At 48.3% G+C, this 21640-nt stretch overlaps 1 protein-coding gene across 14 annotated transcripts in view; it reads right to left on the reverse strand.

Annotated features, from left to right (window-relative positions):
* Nucleotides 1-21640, reverse strand: part of COPRS (coordinator of PRMT5 and differentiation stimulator) — a 210806-nt gene that overhangs the window by 148999 nt on the left and 40167 nt on the right. For 12 of the 14 annotated variants that reach the window (XR_012328803.1, XR_004523851.2, XR_012328800.1 and 9 more), the window contains 2 exons: nt 21023-21326; nt 12841-13118 (listed from right to left, as the gene is read on the reverse strand). The exons of 1 other annotated variant lie outside the window; for it this stretch is intronic. The gene's annotated coding sequence lies outside the window, so the exon portion shown is untranslated. The remainder of the gene's footprint in view (nt 1-12840; nt 13119-21022; nt 21327-21640) is intronic. One more of the 14 variants, XR_012328801.1, reaches the window with a different exon arrangement.

Below are 21640 nucleotides of genomic sequence, written 5' to 3' on the forward strand. Positions count from 1 at the left end.
CCTTCCAGGACTGTTAATCAGGGTTCTTAGAGTCCACAAAAGCCTAACTCAAGCTTCATTATGCAGAAAAGTGACGTGTTCGGCTTTCCTACCTGGTATCCAGTCATCGCTCTCCTGTTCTTAATGCTGGTTTCCCCCGACTTGTCTTCACTCTCCAGCAGCCCCGCTCCATGTGGCGACCAGATTACCACCAGCATCTCCAGGCTCCTGGCCTACCAGTGAGCAGCCCCAGCAGCATGGGAGTGTCTCTGACTCAGTAGTTCCAGGACAAGGCCTAGGGTTGCTTTCACTGGCCTGGATTGGGTCCCACGCCTATCTCTGAACAAGTCACTCTTGCCAGCAATGTCCCAGTGGGCCGGACAGCCCGGGGGCATGTGTCCATCCCTGGAGCCTGGGGATGGGGTCAGCCTGCCCCCAACCAAATGGAGTGAGAACAGGAACTGGGATTCCCGAAGGGACTTTGGGAGCAAATACCAGATGGAGAAACGGGAACTCGGCAATAACATACTGCAGCAGCCGCCTTCACTGAGTTAGGACCCCCTCCTCTCTGCTCCAAAAGGCTCGGAGTGCCCCCTTATCAGAGCATGACAGTTACCACACGGACTTGGCTTTGCACGCGTCTGCCCACGGCTGCAGAGCCTGAGCTCTACGAGGTGTAGAGACAGCAGCCTGGCCGCATCTAAAGCAATCGGCGAGATGGCAAATCTCTGACAGCTGGGCAGGTTTCTCCCTGACTGGGGAGATAAGCTCTCTTGGGGCCAGGCGGTCTTTGTATAGAGAACACCTGTGAAAGGTGCAAACTCTGGATGGTAGGAAGGAAGTCAGGGAGAAGAGAGAGCAAAATGGCTCCTTGTGATAAAGTCAGGAGTTTGGCAGCCCAGCAAGGAGCTGGCAGAAAAGACTGAGAGGGAGGGGAGGAGAGAAAGCTGGGAAACACCTTGGGAGGCAGATTCGAGGCCAAGAGGCAGCCAATGTCTCGCAGAGGCTGCAAGAAGAGAGCGTGTTAGAGTTAAGGCTGGGCTGGGCGGGCTATACCCCTTCTGACTCCTTCAAGGTTTCAGTAATCATCGGCTAATAGCCCACAGCCTGTGTTGGCGGCTGACCTGGAGAATCAAGAGGAAAATACTAGGTTCTTCTGTGAACTCCACACAGGGCTGAGAAAAAAAACCATGCTCTGGAAGAAAGACGTAGCGAGAGCAAGAATTCAGTGGAAATGTACTAAATGCCACTGAACTGTACACTTTAATATGGTTCGAATGATAAATTTTCTGTGTATCTTATCACAATCTTTTCTTTTTTTAATTAATTAATTTATTTTGGGCTGCGTTGGGTCTTCTTTGCTGCACGTGGGCTTTCTCTAGTTGCAGCGAGTGGGGGCTACTCTTCGTTGCGGTGCGCGGGCTTCTCATTGCGGTGGCTTCTCTTGTTGCGGAGCACGGGCTCTAGGTGCGCGGGCTTCAGTAGTTGTGGCTCACGGGCTCTAGAGCACAGGCTCAGTAGTTGTGGCACACGGGCTTAGTTGCTCCGTGGCATGTGGGATCTTCCTGGACCAGGGATCAAACCTGTGTCTCCTGCATTGACAGGTAGATTCTTAACCACTGCACCACCAGGGAAGCCCTCACAGTCTTTTTAAAAAGTGGAAATTATGTACATGGTGGGGGGGAGGGGGGCAGAGGAGGATTCAGTGGATTAAGGAAATCAAAGCAGGAGGTCCTGAAGAGAAACCCAGACATGGGGTGGGGGCTTCAGTAGACCCACCATGCGCACGTTTGACTGGGAACCAGTTTTTCTTAACTGTTAAGGAGAAGAGTGATGCCGCATGACTCAAACACAGACATTATCAATAATTAATAAATAAATCATTGTCATTGTTATGATTATTTATTCCATGGCTCCATTCCACTAGCTTGGAGCTGACAGTAAACCTAACACGATGTCATTGATTCTTAAGATGCCCATCTTTTCACAATTTCACAACTCTGAAATTGGGGTGCACGTTTCAATTAACAGTATAACATAGCTGGCAGCGTTCTTTCGCTGTCAGCACATAAAATAACAATGCTTCTTACAATCATCATCAGAGCTTGGGGTCTATGGAATACTGTCAATAGGAGAACAAGAGCCACGTGGTCTGTTTCTCTGTGGTCCGTCTCAGGGAAGTGAACTTGGACAGATCCGCATCCTCACAGAGCACAGGGACCTCCTGACTGCAATACTGGGGGGGCATTAACTCCACCAGCCTGCTGCCCCAACCACTTCTATTTTATTGTCTGACCCCAGCCTGCCCAGGGCCTGCACAGCTGGGAAAGACGTGTCTCAGAAAAGGAAATTAGTTTCTCAGATGTGCGATGTTTGCAAAGGAAGTGAAATGTGGTGTTTATTCCATGAGCCCTGCATCCTGCACTTAGGAGCTGCCTGTGACCCTCGGGGGGCCACAGGGACTCAAGGCCCATGGCCCTCCAGGGCTGGGACACAACGTCTTCGTGAGGGTGTGGGGGGCAGTTAGCAATCACCTTGGAAATGCTCTGCCCTCCCAGTAAGGAAGTGTTGCTGTTTTCCTTAAGATCAACAAACCCAGGCCTCCTCCCCAGCCACCCTGAGGCTCTCTCCCTGTCAACCCTCTTCCTGCCTGTGAACCCTCAGGCCCAGCTTCTCTTATTCTGGCCGCACGCCTGAAACCCTGCTAGAAGGAGAGCGATGGGGGTCTCACCAAAGCCCCAGAGGCTGAGACTGAGCACAGCCATTGGAGGAAGGCAACACAGTGTGGCTGTAAGAATCAGGGACAGGGTAGCCAAATAAAATACGCTGGTGGCACAGTGGTTAAAAATCCGCCTGTCAATGCAGGGGACACGCGTTTGAGCCCCGATGTGGGAAGATCCCACGTGATGTGGGTCCTGCAATTCTATTTGCTAAATCTGGCAACTCTAATCAGGGGGCGACACAAAAGCCATGAACCTCTGGACGCCCCTGGGCGCTGGACACAGCCTCCTCCCACTGGGGCCAGCATGGAGGATCCAGGTGAAGAAGGCATCCTTTCCCCGACTCCTTCACACGTCTGTCCCACTCGCCTTTCTGCTCTGAGCCTCAAAAGGCTGCCTCTTTCAAACCAGAGGATTCAGCTGTGAGCCTGGCAGGGCCCACTTCAAGGGCATGTAGGGTCGGCAGAATAATGGCCCCAAAAGTTAACCAGGTCTTAATCCCCAGAACCTGTGAATGTTACCTTCCATGGCATAAGGGACTTTGCAGATGTGACTAATAATTTCGAGATTATCCTGGATTATCCAGCACGGACCCTAAATGCAATCTTCATACAAGAGGGCGGCGAAGATTTGACGACAGAGGAAGTAGGAGATGTGACAACAGAAGCAAGAGGTTGAAGTGATGTCAGGAAGGGGGTCCCAAGCCAAGGCACGCAGGCAGCCTTCACAAGTTGCAGGAGGCAAGGAAATCCAGCCTCCCCTAGAGCCTCAGGAGGAAGGGTGGTCCTGCCAACAACTTGATTTCAGCCAGTGAGACCCATTTCAGATTTCTGGCCTCCAGAACTGGGAGAAAATTAATTTGTTTTTTGGGGTTTTTATTTTGGCCGCTCCTCACGGCATGTAGGATCTTAGTTCCCCAGCATGGATCGAACCCGCACCCCCTGCATTGGAAGCATGGAGTCTTAACCACTGGACCGCCAGGGAAGTCCCCTACTGTATTGTTTTAAGCCACTTAGTTTGTGGTCATTTGTTACCAGTCCCACAGGGCTTGTGCTCAGAAGGGCCCCACACTTGGTTTAATGCTCTGCTGGGGGGCTTCCCTGGTGGCGCAGTGGTTAAGAATCCACCTGCCAATGCAGGAGACCCGGGTTCGAGCCCTGGCCCGGGAAGATCCCACATGCTGCGGAGCAACTAAGCCCGTGCGCCATAACTACTGAGCCTGCGCGCTACAGCCCGCGAGCCACAACTACTGAGCCCCTGTGCCACAACCACTGAGCCCACACACCTAGAGCCCGTGCTCTGCAACAAGAGAAGCCACCGCAGTGAGAAGCCCGCACATTGCAACGGGGAGTAGCCCCCGCTCACTGCAACTAGAGGGAGCCTGCGTGCAGCAACAAAGACCCAATGCAGCCCAAAATAAACAAAATAGATACAACATTAAAGAAAGAAAAAATGTTTAAAAGAAAAAATGTTCTGCTGGTACAGTCTTGAAATTCTAATTTTTGAACAAGGGACCCCACATTTTCATTTTGCACCAGGCCTCGCAGTCGCTGGTCCTGGGGCCTGGTACACCTGCGGCTTCCACCCCTACCCCCTACTAAATCCAACACACCACGTGGAGCATCAGTGTGACTCCAAAACGGGGGAGAATAGGCTTATTTTCATATGAAAGCAATCATACACGTTATAGGAGAGCACACAAAATTCACATTAATTTAAAAGGTAAAACAAGAGACTTCCCATATCTTTTAACATCAGAGGGGTTACTCATGGCCAAATGCCCAGGCCCTCAAGGGCTACGCATCTCCTCTGCCATCAGGGATGGCTACCCTGGGGCAGCAGTATTTCTCTCTCAATCTAGTGATTGAGAGAGATGCCACCACCTCCAGGAAGGACTGATCACAGAGGGTTGGAGGTCCCTTTTTCAGCCTATCCTCTCATAAACTCCCTGGGCACTCCAGCCTCCCTCACTGCTCCTGTCCCTAATATGCACAATTCTGTGGGCATACGTGTGGCACAGACCCTGTCTGGGACTTACTGGTCAGCAGTTCCAGCCGGGGCTCCAGGGTCAAGATCATAGCTTGTTCAGCTGGTTTTGGAATGGGACTGCATGGGCTTTGGAGTCAGCCAGTTGAGGATGATTCTATCAATCATTCAACTCCCACCAGAGCACCCGCTATGTGTCAAGTACTGTTCTAGAGACTGGAGATACAATGGCATGTCGGATTGTGTTTTCAACTTGGCAACATTGCCTCCCACTTCCATAGTCTGCTCTACGAAGGGAAAGCCAAGAACCACATTTCCCAGAATCTCCCCTGTACGTTTCTGGGTTCTAGGCTGTCATGGAGATGGATTCAAAATGATGGATGTGAAGTCTGCAGCAACTTCCAGGTAAGTACCTGCAAATCACTACTTGCCGGCAAGTGAGCTAGCAAGCAGAGGCTTCCTGGAAGATTTTAAGATTCGCAGCAGCTTCTGGGCAGACTCTTGAAAACGACTTTCCTTATTGCAGCAGACTGAAATCACTGACAACCAGTTCCAGCATTTCTCAAAATTCACAGTGGCCTCCCGGTGAGCTCTTGAGAACCCCTCACTTTCCCCCTCCCCACCCAAGGCTCCCCCCATCTTAATTCCTTCACACGTGGAATCCAGAGAGTAGCGTCTGTTTTCCCGACCAGACCATGGCCGAAACCAACAGCCCACAAATCTAAGAACCTGTCCGCAGGAGAGCTTGTACTTCTAGTGGGCTGAGGCAGGTCACAAACAATGAAAGGCATAAATAAGGGCTACTCTGGTTGGGGTGGTCAGAGGGGCCCTCTCGGAGGAGGTGACTTTTGAGCTGAGACCAAAATGAGCCAAAGGAAGCCGCCGTGGGAAAGTGCAGGAGAACCTTCCAGAGAGGGAACAGCAAGTCAAAAGGCACTGATGAGGGAATGAAGGCAGCATATCCAAGAAATAGCAAGAGTCCTTCACTACTAACCACTAAAGCCTAATCTCCTCTAATTGCTTGAGAACCTAATACTGTCTGCAGTGATCTTACTCAGCACTCTGTTGGCTGGACTATTGTCCATCTACCGCAACTACAATGTAAGTCCATGCAAACGGGGCCTGTCTTGTTCGATACTCTGTCCCCAGCACCTGGCACAATACCTGACCACTGGACGTTTAATATGTGGTGAATGAACCAACAGATGAGTAAAGCGTGATAAAAGCCGTAATACAGATATGTTCAAGGTATAATGGAAACTCCAAGGAGGGAACATGAACGCTGCAGTGCCTGGGAGGTGGACGGGGAAGATGTTTCTTACTGACCGGATTTGTGTGCCCCTCTGATAAAAGAGGCACTAGCATCAAAGTGCCTTCGGCTTTGCACTTCCGGCTCTGTTTATCCCACTACCATGTTGGGTTTGGTTTAGTCTGATGCAAACATTCTTCTGGGCGTTAAGCGGGAAAGGAGTCTCAAGGTCTAATTATTGCTTGCCCTCACAAGACATAGTTCTCCAACAAACAGAAACCAACTAAGCTTCAAAATCAGAAATGCCTCTGGGTGTGTGGGGAGAGGAGGTTTGGTGGGGAAGACATTTGTATTGCGTTGACACAGACCTGCATGGTTGACATTTGACAACCATCGACATTTGTTAAAGCCTGAAACATTCGTCCACTTAGGTTGCCATGGTGACACCCACTATCCAGGATAGGACCAAAAAATGCAGCAACTGAAATCGACCGCAGTCAGATTACTAAGGTCTCATCCTCCCTCGTGGTCCTTCCCTTCCCCTTTCTGCTCCTCCAACCGTGGTTTCCCATGATAGTTGAGGCACGGAGCAAGTGGTTGATAAAGTGACCTCTTTAAAACACAAATCTGATCGTGTCAATCCCCTGCTCTAAACTAGTCAGGGCTCCTCTGCTTTCCAATTAAAATAAAATACAAACTCCTTCTCGTGGTCTCTTAGATCCTGCATGAGTTTCCCTGCCGACTGCGAGAGTTCACTGCCCCAAGGGTGAAGTCACCCTGGATACTCCCTCCCAGGACTCGATGTTTTCCTTTCCAGCCTGGCCTACAGTGTATAATTATACATTCATTTCTTCACCATGTGCCTCTCCCACTTAATTCTAAACTCTTTAATGGCGAAGTCTTTCTATTTGTTAACTCTTATAATCCATTGCCTAGCACAGTGCCTGGCACGCAGCAGATACTCAATAAATATTTGCTATGAAGCTAATTGGCACCCATCTCCAATCAAAGGGAAGGAAGAAGACTGAGCAGCACTGCCCGGTAGCCCGAGGGTGGAGGGAGGGAGCACCTGAAGTGGGGAAGCCAAGGACCTTCAGGGAGTCCCAGCTCAGGCCAGCTCAGCCCATGCTGAGGACATAAAGGAAGATTCCAGGCACATGGTCCCCATCCCTGGAGAGGCTGCTGTCACACCTTGGGACACACCTCCCCAAGTTGGTCCTTCTGATGGTCTCTAGAGTTGGGGAACAGCTACCTATAGTCAGAAGCAAGGCAGAAAACTCACTCTCACGTTATATTCCCTGACGCTTGGGGAGTGCAGTCATTCCCCAGAGCTTTTTCATCTTAATTACAATAATAACTAGCATTTATCAGCACATGCAATACGCCAGAAATCCTGCTGAGAGCACTTTACAAGAATATCTCATTTAATCCTCACAACAGTCCTATGACGTTGAGGTTACAATTATCCCCATTTTTTCAGATGAGGATGCTAAGTTCCAGAAAAGTTAAGAAAATTGCCCATGACATCCCTGGTGGCACAGTGGTTAAGAATCCACCTGCCAATGCAGGGGACACGGGTTCGAGCCCTGGTCCAGGAAGATTCCACATGCTGTGGAGCAACTAAGCCCGTGCGCTACAATACTGAGCCTGCGCTCTAGAGCCTGCAAGCCACAACTACTGAGCCCATGTGCCACAACTACTGAAGCCCGTGTGCCTAGAGCCCGTGCTCCAACAACGACGTGGGGCTCTGCACCATGACGAAGAATAGCCCCTGCTCGCCACAACAAGAGAAAGCCTGCACACAGCAACGAAGACCCAACTCAGCCAAAAATAAATAAATTAATTTAAAAAAAAAGAAAATTGCCCAAAGTCAAAGAGCTACTAAATTTGAAAACTTTGAGCTCTTAACCATTAAGTGAGACCACCTCTCCTTAAATATAGCCTATTTCCCCTTCCAACCAGCCTCCTTCCTCCCTGTCAGGCAGAGAAAAGCCTGAAGTCCCATCAACTAGGCACAAGGGTTAGTTGGGGGCGGGGGGAAAGGCAGAGAGCACAATTGAAGAGCCTGGGGGTTTGACCTTACTGAGAGGAGGTTTTTAATTCTGTGGGAGAGTCTGGGAGTGAATCAGGATGATTAAAAAGATCCTAAGCAAACTGGAGAACAATAAAAAAAAAATGGCTGAAAGTATTAGGTATTAATGGTAGCTGCCGTAACAGACCCATCTTAAAATCTCAGTGGCTTCAGACAGAAAGATCTATATCTCATCCGCATCACAGGCTGACGCTGGTCGGCGGCTCTCCTCCAGGTGGTGACTCAGGAACCCAGCCTCCTTCCCTCTTGCAACTCTACCATTTCAGTGCCCTTCACTCAGGCTGCCTGGAGTGTGAAGAAGGTCTTGGACTGCCTGGGGCTGAAAGGGCTGTATCAATCAATTCCCCTTGCATTTCCATTGGCCAGAACATAGTCACGTGGTCCCAGCTGAACACAAAGGAGGCTGGGAAATGTAATCTCCTGTGTTCTCAGGAATAGAAAACAGGGGGTGAACACATAACATTGTTTCTACTATACTGTATAAGAAATAAGCTGTAATCATTGCACCTCTTGTGACTCAGTCATGGACGATATTTACATTGTCACAGTAAGGCAAACACCAGATATTGGTTCAACCAAAAATCACAGTATAACTATGTTAGGAGAATAAAGAGAGCAGAAGTGGTTGCAGGAGGAGTTGCCAGGTTGGGGAAAGAGAGCAAAATCTTTTTTAGTAGGAGGTCAGTAGATAATATAGAAAAAAATGTAATTGAGTATACATTTCATAATATATCTAAGTCAAACCATTATGGTGCACACCTTAAACTTACACAGTGATGTATGCCACTATATCACAGTAAAACTGGGGGAAAAAGCAATAGCATCATAAACAGATTATTTAGAAATATGGTAGAAAATGCCGAAAGGAAGACTTAGAGTTTACAAAGGTTGACCCTAGAGAGTTGGATTCAGGCGCAGGGTGTGATCCTGCCTGCTTTAATTTTTTAACCAGCTACCCATGTTACCTTGATAAAAATAGAAAATTAATTTTTAGGAACTTCCCTGGTGGTCCAGTGGTTAAGACTCCACGCTTCCACTGTGAGGGGCACAGGTTTGATCACTGGTTGGGGATCCCACATGCTGCGCTAAGATCCTGCATGCCGCGCAGTGTGGCCAAAAAATAATAATAATAATTTTGAAAAAGGAAAAAACAAAGAAAGGTAATGTTATTGCTTCCCTAGTGAGCAGAGGGCAAGGACAAACACCAGGTATGACACGGTGGAGGCACAAAGCAGAATCCCAGAGGCACGGTGTGCCTAGCAAAAGGCACACCACGTCTGATTCTTGCCACACCTTGCAGAGGCATCCCTGGGCCAGGCACAGCCGGAACACCTGAGGCTGTCCTCCAGGGGAGGGACCCTGGATTGGTTAAGTGGGCTGGGTTAGGCTATGGAAACACAACCAGAATCTCAGTGGCTTCACACAACACAAGTTTCTTTCTCACTCACGTTCCTGTCCCATGAGGACTGGGGAGTGGCAGGGCTCTGCCCCATTCAGGCACTGGGGACCAGGCGGAAGGAGGCTGCTCTCTCCTGGAGCTGCTCCACAGGTAACACGGTCTCCTCAGTTGCCATGCACCTGGATGCCTCAGCCCAGAAGGGACATGTGTCCTTTCCTCTCACAGCCCATTGGCCAGAACCATGTGGCCCCGTGCAACTGATGTATAGTCTCCTGAGTGCCCAGAGGGAAGGAAAACTGGACATTGGTGCAAGCTGAGTGTCTACACAGATCCTGATTTCCTGTCACTGGGGAAATTTTAGAGGAGTTGGGAGGAGGCAGGGACCCCCTGACTGAGTTGGAAGGCTCAAGTCTTTGCAATCAGGGTTACGGCCTTCTACCAGGGTCAAGCCGTGGCCACACTGATGGGTCCCTCTACAATACGTGAGTCTGTAATCTGCCATCTGAACCCACTATTACATGAAATGGGTTATTATTCTGAAGCATCAGGGAAATGGAGGAGAAAGGATGCAGGGCTCAAACCTCCAGTTCATTCCCCCGCCTCTCAGTAGGACCTCATCAAACCAGCCATAAAGAGCACAAAGCAATGGACAAATGAAAATGAGACACAATTTTAAACCACAAGCAGAGCTCTTTCTCAAGACCCACCAGGTCAAGTCCAACTTCCCTCTCATTTCTTTCAGAGATGACACGAGACCTATGTGACCCAATCGTCTCATCAGCAAGCACCCTCATCTCGCCTTTGCGCTGATCCCCAAGTCAACACTGGCCTGGATAAACAGAGCCTCCACTGTCCTGTTTGGGAGTTTTATTCTAGATACTTCTCCAGTTTGGAATGTGCAAAGGCTGTTGTTACCACATTGGCCCAAGGCTTCTAAGACGAGGAAGCATTCAATCCTGGTCTGTTTCCATCAATGTAAAGATTATCCCTAGAGCCATATAAGTGTCTTAGAGAAGTGGTAGCAATAATAATGATAAAAATAACAATAGCTGACTTATCGAGTGTGCCCAGCACACCGTGTTATACTTGTCTTAACTCCTTTGGTCCTCCTAACAGCCCCGAAAGGCAAGAATTTTTATCACCCCCATTTTACAAAGATGAAAGAGATTCAGGAATTTCCCTAGGTACACACATCTAGTAAGTGGAGGACCTGGGCTCTGAACCCGTATAGTCTGGTGCCAGAGCCCAGGGTTTGGAGTTTTACAAAATTTCAGTTTAAATTCTGGCTCTGGGCTTCCCTGGTGGCGCAGTGGTTGAGAGTCCGCCTGCCGATGCAGGGGACGTGGGTTCGTGCCCCGGTCCAGGAAGATCCCACATGCCGCGGAGCGGCTGGGCCCGTGAGCCATGGCCGCTGAGCCTGCGCGTCCGGAGCCTGTGCTCTGCAACAGGAGAGACCACAACAGGGAGAGGCCTGCGTACTGCAAAAAAAAAAAAAAAAATGCTGGCTCTGCCACTTCACACATGTGACGTTAAGAAAATCATTTATCTTTGAGCCTCAGTGTCTCCCTAAAAAAAAAAGCCCGAGTTTCTCCAAAAATGGGGGTGTTCATGTCTACTTCTCTAGAGGTTGTTGAAGATTAAATAAAATAGCCTGTAAATTTCTCAGAACAGGCCTGGCACGTGAAGGAAAGCAGGGCAAGCCGTTTTGGAGATGTGTTCTAGCCAAAGCTGCCCTAGACAAGAAGGCTTGATCTCCTTTTGGAGAGGCCCCACCGCCACCCCCAACTATGTTTCTCATCCATAAATTAGAGCTCAGTAGCCTTGTGATTCCACACAACGAGGCACAGAGTAGGTGCTGGAATGCTCTCACCCTCCCTTTCCCCTCTGACCATTGAGCATTTGGGTCACGGCCAGTTTCTCACTGTTATAAACACTCAGCCTCACACGTTTCTGCCCGGGCCTGTGCCTGGCTCCGCCTCTGGCATTTCTCCCCACTTTCTGAGTCAGACCTTTGGAGGTGCCTAGGTGGGACTGACCAAGGAGCGTCTCCTGGCACAGCCCTCGCCCCGGGACTGGGAAGAGCAGAGAAGACACAGCTGTTGGCCACCCAGCACCCACTGGGGCCCAGTCTGCAGACCATCACTCTGCCCGGGAACCTGCCTGATAAAAATGAGTCCAGGGCTTCCCTGGTGGCTCAGTGGTTGAGAGTCCGCCTGCTGATGCAGGGGACACGGGTTTGTGCCCCGGTCCGGGAAGATCCCACATGCCGTGGAGCGGCTGGGCCCGTGAGCCATGGCCGCTGAGCCTGCGCGTCCGGAGCCTGTGCTCCGCAACGGGAGAAGCTGCAACAGTGAGAGGCCCGTGTACTGCAAAAAAAAAAAAAAATGAGTCCAAGCAGAATTCATTTCTGTTTACCCATATCCACTTTAATATTAGTCATCACTCAGTGTTCACATCCCACGGCCATCATCCATCTCGGTGGACACCAGCCACCACCCACCCAGAACCACAGGTCAGAGAAAAAGCTCACCACCTCTGGATGCCCAAGTACATCTGTCACATCAATTTTATGGCTTTTAACTTATTTAAATACTTATGAAGGGGCTTCCCTGGTGGTGCAGTGGTTAAGGATCTGCCTGCCAATGCAGGAGACATGGGTTCGAGCCCTGGTCCAGGAAGATCCCACATGCTGCGGAGCAACTAAGCCTGTGCGCCACAACTACTGAGCCTGCGCTCTAGAGCCCGCGAGCCACAACTACTGAGCCCGCACACCACAACTACCGAAGCCCGCGTGCCTAGAGCCCGTGCTCTGCAACAAAAGAAGCCACCGCGATGAGAGGCCCACGCACCGCAATGCAGAGTAGCCCCCGCTCGCCGCAACTAGAGAAAGCCCGCGCGCAGCAACAAAGACCCAACACAGCCAAAAATAAATAAATTAATAAATACTTATGAAGAACCAGAGACCCCTAGGGCCAAGGATTCAAACTAAATTTTGAACCCCAACGAGAAAGAACCAAGTCGATTCTCTGAACCCTGAAATGAAAATCCAAATACAATTTTTTTTTCCTGAACCATGAATCGAAGCCAAATTTTCCCAGGAAACATCCAATGAACTACTTTGACCTAAATTGCGGGCTGAGCCTCAGTTTCTCTATCTGTAGAATAAGGTTAAAAAGTACTCAGTCCATTCAGGCTGCTATAACAAAAATGCCATAGATTGTATGACTTAAGCAACAGAAATGTATTTCTCATAGCTCTGGAGGCTGCAAAGTCCGAGATAAAGGCACTGGCAGATTCAGTGCCAAATCCTACATGCTATTTAATGCCCAATTCAAATGCTACTTTGTCCACTAAATCTTCCGTATTCATTAGGGTAATTCTAACTCTTAACAATCCCAAACTGTCAGTGCCTTACCGTAATAGAAGTTTACTTTCCCCTCAAGTAACAGACCGAGGTAGGTATTCTTGGTTGGCAGGTGCCTTTACTCGTTGGGGTGATTTCAGGAACCCAGGCTCCTGCTGTCTGGTGGTTCTCCCTTCAGCATCCTCTTCTTCCAGCCAAGAAAGGAGCAAGTAGACAAGCCACACTCATCCTTAAAAGCTCCAGACTGGAAGCGCTTCACGTTTTATCGGCAAGAACAGTGGTGTGGCCACTTGGGATGCAAGGAGGAAATGTCATCCCCGGGCTCTACCCTGTGGGATGGGAAGCACACATTTCTCATGGACAGTCAGCCACGTCTGCCATTCGTAACCTGAACCACCACCCTGCCCAACCCCACCCTCCATCCTAGTCATTCCTCCCTTCCCTGGTCCCTATGGTGTTTCATTTGCTCTTAGCCACCTGCACACACCAAAACCAACATTGTATGATGGCTGGTCCTGTATGTGCCTGTCTCCTTGCCCCGAGGACAGGACCATGTCTTTCACTGGTGCATCCTCACAGCACTTATGACAGTGCCTGACACACATCAGGTGTATGATTGGCACTTGTTATGTTAAATTACTCTGTTTTTTTCTACATTCCTGGGTTATTTCTGTCCAAATGACCAGTACTAACTACTAGTATCTCACCTCCTCCTGCCTTGGACAGGGCTGGAAGCACCAATTTGCTTGGCTGTACAGCTATAATAGGAAGTTGGATGGAACTTTCCTGTAGTCTCAATTTTTCAGTTAAAGACTAAAAGCAGAAAGTGACAGATAACATATATCCTCACATTTTAAGGAACACATTTGATGTCCAAAGAAGATCCAAAGCCCCCAACCTTTCATTTCTCTGGAACACTTGGGAAAGGCTGGAGAGAAGTTTAAGAACTGACCACCTTTGGAAGGTTAACTTCAAGGCTATGTTAATTTATTTTTTAATTCCTAGGTGGCCTCCACCTCCATCCCCTTTACCCATCCCCTTAATGCATGGTTTCCAGCCTTGGCTGCATTTTGAAATCACCTGGGGAGCTTTAAAAATTACTGATGCCTGGGTCTCACCCCCAGAGGTTCTTTTTTTTTTTTTTTTAACATCTTTATTGGAGTATAATTGCTCTACAATGGTGTGTCAGTTTCTGGTTTATAACAAAGTGAATCAGTTATACATACACATATGTTCCCATATCTCTTCCCTCTTGCATCTCCCTCCCTCCCACCCTCCCTATCCCACCCCTCTAGGTGGTCACAAAGCACAGAGCTGATCTCCCTGTGCTATGCAGCTGCTTCACACCAGCCATCTATTTTACGTTTGGTAGCGTATATATGTCCATGCCACTCTCTCACTTTGTCACAGTTTACCCTTCCCCCTCCCCATATCCTCAAGTCCATTCTCTAGTAGGTCTGCGTCTTTATTCCCGTCTTACCCCTAGATTCTTCATGACCGTTTTTTTTTCTTAGATTCCATATATATGCGTTAGCATACGGTATTTGTTTTTCTCTTTCTGACTTACTTCACTCTGTATGACAGACTCTAGGTCCATCCACCTCATTACAAATAACTCAATTTCGTTTCTTTTTATGGCTAATATTCCATTGTATATATGTGCCACATCTTCTTTATCCATTCACCTGATGATGGACACTTAGGTTGCTTCCATCTCCTGGCTATTGTAAGTAGAGCTGCAATGAACATTGTGGTACATGACTCTTTTTGAATTTTGGTTTTCTCTGGGTATATGCCCAGTAGTGGGATTGCTGGGTTGTATCATAGTTCTATTTGTAGTTTTTTAAGGAACCTCCATACTGTTCTCCATAGTGGCTGTATCAATTTACATTCCCACCAACAGAGCAAGAGGGTTCCCTTTTCTCCACACCCTCTCCAGCATTTATTGTTTCTAGATTTTTTGATGATGGCCATTCTGACCGGTGTGAGATGATATCTCATTGTAGTTTTGATTTGCATTTCTCTAATGATTAGTGATGTTGAGCATTCTTTCATGTGTTTGTTGGCAGTCTGTATATCTTCTTTGGAGAAATGTCTATTTAGGTCTTCTGCCCGTTTTTGGATTGGGTTGTTTGTTTTTTTCATATTGAGCTGCATGTGCTGCTTGTATATTTTGGCGATTAATCCTTTGTCAGTTGCTTCATTTGCAAATATTTTCTCCCATTCTGAGGGTTGTCTTTTGGTCTTGTTTATGGTTTCCTTTGCTGTGCAAAAGCTTTTAAGTTTCATTAGGTCCCATTTGTTTATTTTTGTTTTTATTTCCATTTCTCTAGGAGGTGGGTCAAAAAGGATCTTGCTGTGATTTATGTCATAGAGTGTTCTGTCTATGTTTTCCTCTAAGCGTTTGATAGTTTCTGGCCTTACATTTAGGTCTTTAATCCATTTTGAGCTTATTTTTGTGTATGGTGTTAGGGAGTGTTCTAATCTCATACTTTTACATGGAGCTGTCCACTTTTCCCAGCACCACTTATTGAAGAGGCTGTCCTTTCTCCACTGTATATTCTTGCCTCCTTTATCAGGTTCTTATTTGACGGTCTGGAGTGTAGCCTGGGATCCCCTGATGATTCTAATCATCTGGCCAGGTTGATGCCTGCCCTAAGGTTATGCAACCTTTTCAGCAAGACTCCTATTTATTCTTCAACACCCAGGGCAAATGTCACCTCCTCGGAGAAGGCTTCCCAGGCCAACACACACACACCCCAGAACTAATCACTCACTTCTCAGTTCTTTAGCTTTTGTACATCTCTCCAAAGAGACATTTGCCACACGTATCTCTAGCCCCCAGTACGGGGCCCAGCACACAGAAGGTGCTCGATAGAGATTCACAGAATGCACGGATGAGCAAACTCAACCAGACATTCCGCCTGAGGTCCTAAATCCCAGGCAGAGGCCGGACTTCAGCACGCAGTAGGCGACAGTCCCAGAGAAGGATGGCCCCTCTAAACCAACGGGAAGGACGCTGCACTCAGAGGCAGGTCAGCCAGACACGAAGTAATTGTTGCTCCCCCAGAAATTATGGTAACAAAGCCAAAGGGATGCATAATCATTAAAAACGAAGTTTTCTCCTCGGCACTTTTACAGTTGGGCTGACGGATCAGTTATGAAAATACTGAATAAATAATGAAATGATGGTCCAGGGGCTTCTCTGGTGGCGCAGTGGTTGAGAGTCCGCCTGCCGATGCAGGGGACGCGGGTTCGTGCCCCGGTCCGGGAGGATCCCACATGCCGCGGAGCGGCTGGGCCCGTGAGCCATGGCCGCTGAGCCTGTGCGTCCGGAGCCTGTGCTCCGCAACGGGAGAGGCCACAGCAGTGAGAGGCCTGCGTACCACAAACAAACAAACAAAAAAAGATGGTCCAGGGAGAGCCTCTGGCAAGGAGGGCTCATGCAGCCGTTTTTAAAAGCAGAAACACAGGTTTACTGAACCGGGCAGGTGTGCTAAATCCTGACTCTCAGGGCTGAGGCTGTGAAAAAGGCTGTTCTTCCACATATTGCTGGAGGTTTACAACTGCTTCAGCTCTGAATGCATCGGCACTGCTCGGCTTCCCATCCACACGTGCTCCAGAGGCCCCACCCCTGCTATTAGAAACATCTAGGAAGACTTTTTAAAATAACCAGGCCCAGCTTCTCCACTCCCCTCCTCCCCCAGTTGGCTTCTGATTTAATTGGTCTTGGTTTGGGTAACGGAAGTTTAAACACCCTCCACCCCCAGGTGACTAATGCACAGTTAGATGTGAGAAACACTGACCTGCAAGAGGTGACGTGAGGGATGCTGAGAATCCCACCTGGGCTGACATACCTACTAGGTGCCAGAGGGCCGTAATCAGAGGTCCTCAACGCAGCTCTCCACTCAAAGTACCTACCAGAATTATCCTGAGAGCTTTTAAGAGGAACAGATAGGGGGCCCTGCCCCAGACTTTTGAAAAGCTCCCAGGTGATTCTATTAAGCAGCCAGGGTTGACCCACTGGGCTAAAGCAGTGCGTCCCCCGGTGTGTGTGAGAGTGAGACTCATCTGGGGCTTGTTAAACAAACCAGATCCTGCCCTGAAGATTCTACATGAAGTCTGGGTGGGTTCCAGGAGGAAATACTTTTAATAAACACCCAGGTCATTCTTACCTTCCTTTTAATAAGCACCGAGGTCACTCTTACTAGTAGCAGTCTCCCAAACTTGCCCGATTGTAAGGATTTCCTAGAATACTTGTGAAACAGAGATTCTGAATCCCACACCGGACCCACTGAACATGCATCTTTAGGAGAGGGACCCAAGAACTTCCTGTATAACAAGCAACCCAGGTGATTCTAGGACGAGGCATATGTGGAAAAATTGAGGCAAGATATCGTGAACCCCGAGACCTCATCTCAAATTAACAAAGCGATAAATGAGTCAGTGTATTTCCCCACCTACAGAGAGCTCTGAGTTCATTCATTCAGTCGGTCAGACCACGAGTCCATCAACCTTTTCTACCTGTCTGCTCCACAGCAAGGATTGGGATACAAGGTGATAAGATACACACCCCCATCTTTTCTCCAACTACATGGAGTGGTCCGCCTCACCCTGCAGGCCATCTCCGGTTCCTGCCCCAAGAATCCAACCCTCTCACAACTCTCCTTGCTCTTCTAGACCTGCTCTGAGCTAAGTTCTGCTGAAGAGTAAAATTGACCTCTGCCCTTTGTTCCACCCCCAACCCTAGACGCACATCTGCCGGCCCATTTACAACAATGCTGGCCATTACTTGTCTGTACCTCTAGTCCGAGCTCTCTTGAAGGACTGAGACTGTGGCTGGTTTATTTGCAACCCCAGTAGCTTGTACCTGGTAGACACTCAATGGAGACCTATAGTTTATCAGGGCAGAAAGACACATACACATAGAGCAGGAATTGCTATCATAGAGGTAACTATTTAAAATGAAAATGCAGGCACCAGGGCCAGACAGTGTGCTTGACCCTCCAGGCGACAGAGAGAGGGCTAAAGCACAGTCCTGCCCCCAGGAGCCCCCCAGTCTAGGAAGAGAAGTGGAAAGCAAAAACCACGATATAAGGCCAAAGGGAAGGGACACTAGGTGATCAGAAACAAGGTGTCCCCCAAAAGGACATACCATTTCTGGCTACTAATCAGGAAATGCTTCAAGGAGAAGTAGTATTTGAACTTAGACTGAAAGGGAGGACTTGTATATCTGAACGAGCAGACATGGAATGGTAAGGCATTCCAGGAGGGGGGGACAGTGTGAGCAAAGGTATAAAGGCAGGAACAGGAAGGCACGTTTAGGAGGGTCTAGAGATGAGACGGCATGACACACAGCCTCAGAGCAGAGTGTCTGGGAGTTGGAAAGTCACAGACAGGAGTCTGAAGGGACGCCAGGCCTCCCTCATCTCCACGGCTCCCCAGAGTGGCCACCAAAAGAGTCTGGCCTCCCTTTGTCTGCTATTTCCACATTTTCTTGATTTATATTTCTTAATTAATTCGATTTCATCAATTCACACATTCCCCGTATCTACAACATTCCCCCTGGGCCTCAGAAATGCATCACATAAAAGCTGTTATCTGTGTTGAACAATAGTTTGGCAGAACTTCATATGCAAGGTCCGGAGGTGGCCAAACAGGGTCTAGTTGGGGAGGCGGGACCCTCCATGCTATGCCTGTGGGATGAGTTCAAAATCGGCCACAGTTCTTCCAAAGAAGGGGACTTCTTTTTTCCTGGTCTTTTCTCCTGATCCCAAGGGCTGAGGCCACCGTCATGTGCTCTGAACAAGAGCTCAATGAACACCAGGTGACCTGTGTCCAGACCTCCAGGGTCAGTCCTGGGTGAAGTCTAGTGGAGGTGGCTGGGGTTGGCGGGGGGCCGTGAGCGTGTGGGGCAGCCCTGGGTTCAGGAGAGCCTAGGGAGAAGGAATCAGAAGTCTGCTTTTGGACTTCCCTGGTGGCGCAGTGGTTAAGAATCCATCTGCCAATGCAGGGCACATGGGTTCGAGCCCTGGTCCGGGAAGATCCCACATGCCGTGGAGCAACTAAGCCCGTGAGCCACAACTACTGAGCCTGCGCTCTGGAGCCCATGAGCCACAACTGCTGAGCCCACGTGCCTACAGCCCGTGCTCCGCAACAAGAGAAGCTCCCGCTCGCCGCAACTGGAGAAAAGCCTGTGCACAGCAATGAAGACCCAACGCAGCCAAAAATAAAAATAAATAAATCATAAATAAAATTTTTTTTAAAAAGTCTGTTCTTGCCTCCTATACTGTTGGTAGGAATGTAAGTTGGTGCAGTCACTGTGGAAAACAGTACGGAGGTTCCTCAGAAAGCTAAAAATAGAACTACCATATGATCCAGCAATCCCACTCCTGGGCATATATCCAGACAAAACTATAATTCAAAAAGATACATGCACCTCCATGTTCATAGTAGCACTATTCACAATAGCCAAGACATGGAAACTACCTAAATGTCCATTGACAGATGAATGGATAAAGAAGATGTGGTACAAATATACAAGGGAATACTACTCAGCCATTAAAAAGAATGAAATAATGCCATTTGCAGCAACATGGATGCAACTAGAGATTATCCTACTAAGTGAACTCAATCAGAAAGAGAAAGACAAATACCATGTGATATCACTTATGTGTGAAATCTAAACTAGGACACAAATGAATCTATCTATGAAACAGAAACAGAATCACGGACATAGAGAATAGACCGGTGGTTGCCAAGGGGGAGGGGGAGGGAGAGGGATGGATGGGGAGTTTGGGATTAGCAGATGCAACCTGGTATATATAGAATGAATAAACAAGGTCCTCTTGTATAGCACAGGGAACTATATTCAATATCCTGTGATAAACCATAAGGGAAAAGAATATGAAAAAGAATGTATATATATATATATGTATAACTGAGTCACTTTGCTATACAGCAGTAATTAACACAACATTGTAAATCAACTATACTTCAACTAAAAAAAAATTTTAAAGTCTGTTCTTGAAATTCCCGAGCCAAGGGGGAGTGAGGTAAGAGTACTAACCAGCCATGGGGCAGGGGCAGAGGTCTGAAAGTAGCTAATGATCACGGCAACACAAAAGGACAAAAGTATAACAGTCAGGGCTTAGAGGTCATCTGAGGATGAGAGACAAGCTGGGCATTCACCAGGGTATTCCTGCAACAGGGGCTGGAGACTTAGATTCCCCTCAAGGGCCGGGGCCAAGTCTCCTCTTTACTCTATGCCCTAAATATGTTGTGATGGCTTATTACAACACAGGAGAGCTGGCTACTAGCTGGGTGGCAGGGCCCAGGCCCTCTTTATAGCAGCACTGTCCACTAGAAATACGAAACAAGCCACCTAAGTAATCTTTTCCTTTTTTTTTTTTTTTTTTTTTGCGGTATGCGGCCTCTCCCGTTGCGGAGCACAGGCTCCGGACGCGCAGGCCCAGCGGCCATGGCTCACGGGCCCAGCCGCTCCGCGGCATGTGGGATCTTCCCGGACCGGGGCACGAACCCGTATCCCTTGCATCGGCAGGCGGACTCTCAACCGCTGCGCCACCAGGGAAGCCCCTAAGTAATCTTAAATTTTCTAGTAACCACTTTAAAAAGAAACAGGTGAAATTAACTTTATAGATATATTTAACTCAATCTATCCAAAATATACTTCAATATTCAATCTATGTAAAAATTATTAATAAGAGTTTTTGCAATTTTTTTCAACTAGGTCTATGTATTTTTTATTTACAGCACATCTCAATTCAGACAAACCACATTTCAGGTGCCTGATAGCCACATATGGCTGGTGGCTCCCACACTGGACAGTGTAGCTTTAAAGTGTGTGATTTGGTGGCCTGCCTTGCAGACATGAAAGAGACAAATATCCCTGCCTTATCCATAGCCAGAGTGGCTGGCTAGAATGGTGTCCCCTTCTGTCCTCACTGCCCTCCCACGCCCCTCCTGAAGCAAGAAACACACTTGATGAAGATGCCCTTGCGCACAGAGAAATGGTACAGACATGGTGTTCTCCCATCTAGACTCTCCAAACCAGTCCTCATGGCCCACGTGCAGAGGAGTGTGTGCTCTGTATTAAAAGAAGAGTGGCTTCTTGCAAAGACTGCTAAGGGGGAGGGTGTATTAGTCTGCTCGGGCTGCCATAACAGAGCACCACAGACTGGGTGGCTTAAACAACAGAAATTTGTTTTCTTACAACTGTGGAGGCTGGAAGTCCAAGATCAAGGTGTTGGCAGGGTTGCTTCCTTCTGAAGCCTCACTCCTTGGCTTGTAGATGGCGATCTCCTCCCTGTGTCTTCACAGACTCTTCCTTCTGTGTGTGTCTGTGTCCTGATCGCCTCTTCTTATCAGGACAACAATCATATGGAGGTAGGGCCCACCCATATGATCTCATTTAACTTAATCACCTCTTTAAAGACCCTGTCTCCAAATGCAGTCACATTCTGAGTTTATTTGGAGTTGGGACTTCAACATCTGAATCTTGGGAAAGACAATTCAACCTATAACAGAGGGAAAACACAGGATACTCTGAGATTAAATGCTGGCTAAAAGTCCCAAGATCCTTGAAATTTCAATAGGAAAGGCAGAAGTTGAGAGTAGGAGGGAGCCTATATTCTCAAAGCTTCAAGCAAGTCTCAATTGTACCAGAGTTGAATTCGCCTCTAGAGAAGACAGCTTTTTATTTGAGGACAAATCCACTCTGTGTCTCACAGTCGTGAAGACATAAAGCAAACACTCCCGTAGCTATGGAGATGGTGGAGACAGCCGTGATGCCAGGGAACCAAACGAATCCATGAGATGCAGGGAAAGGTAA

The sequence above is a fragment of the Tursiops truncatus genome, chromosome 20 (assembly GCF_011762595.2).
Source record: "Tursiops truncatus isolate mTurTru1 chromosome 20, mTurTru1.mat.Y, whole genome shotgun sequence".
Lineage (NCBI taxonomy): Eukaryota > Metazoa > Chordata > Mammalia > Artiodactyla > Delphinidae > Tursiops > Tursiops truncatus.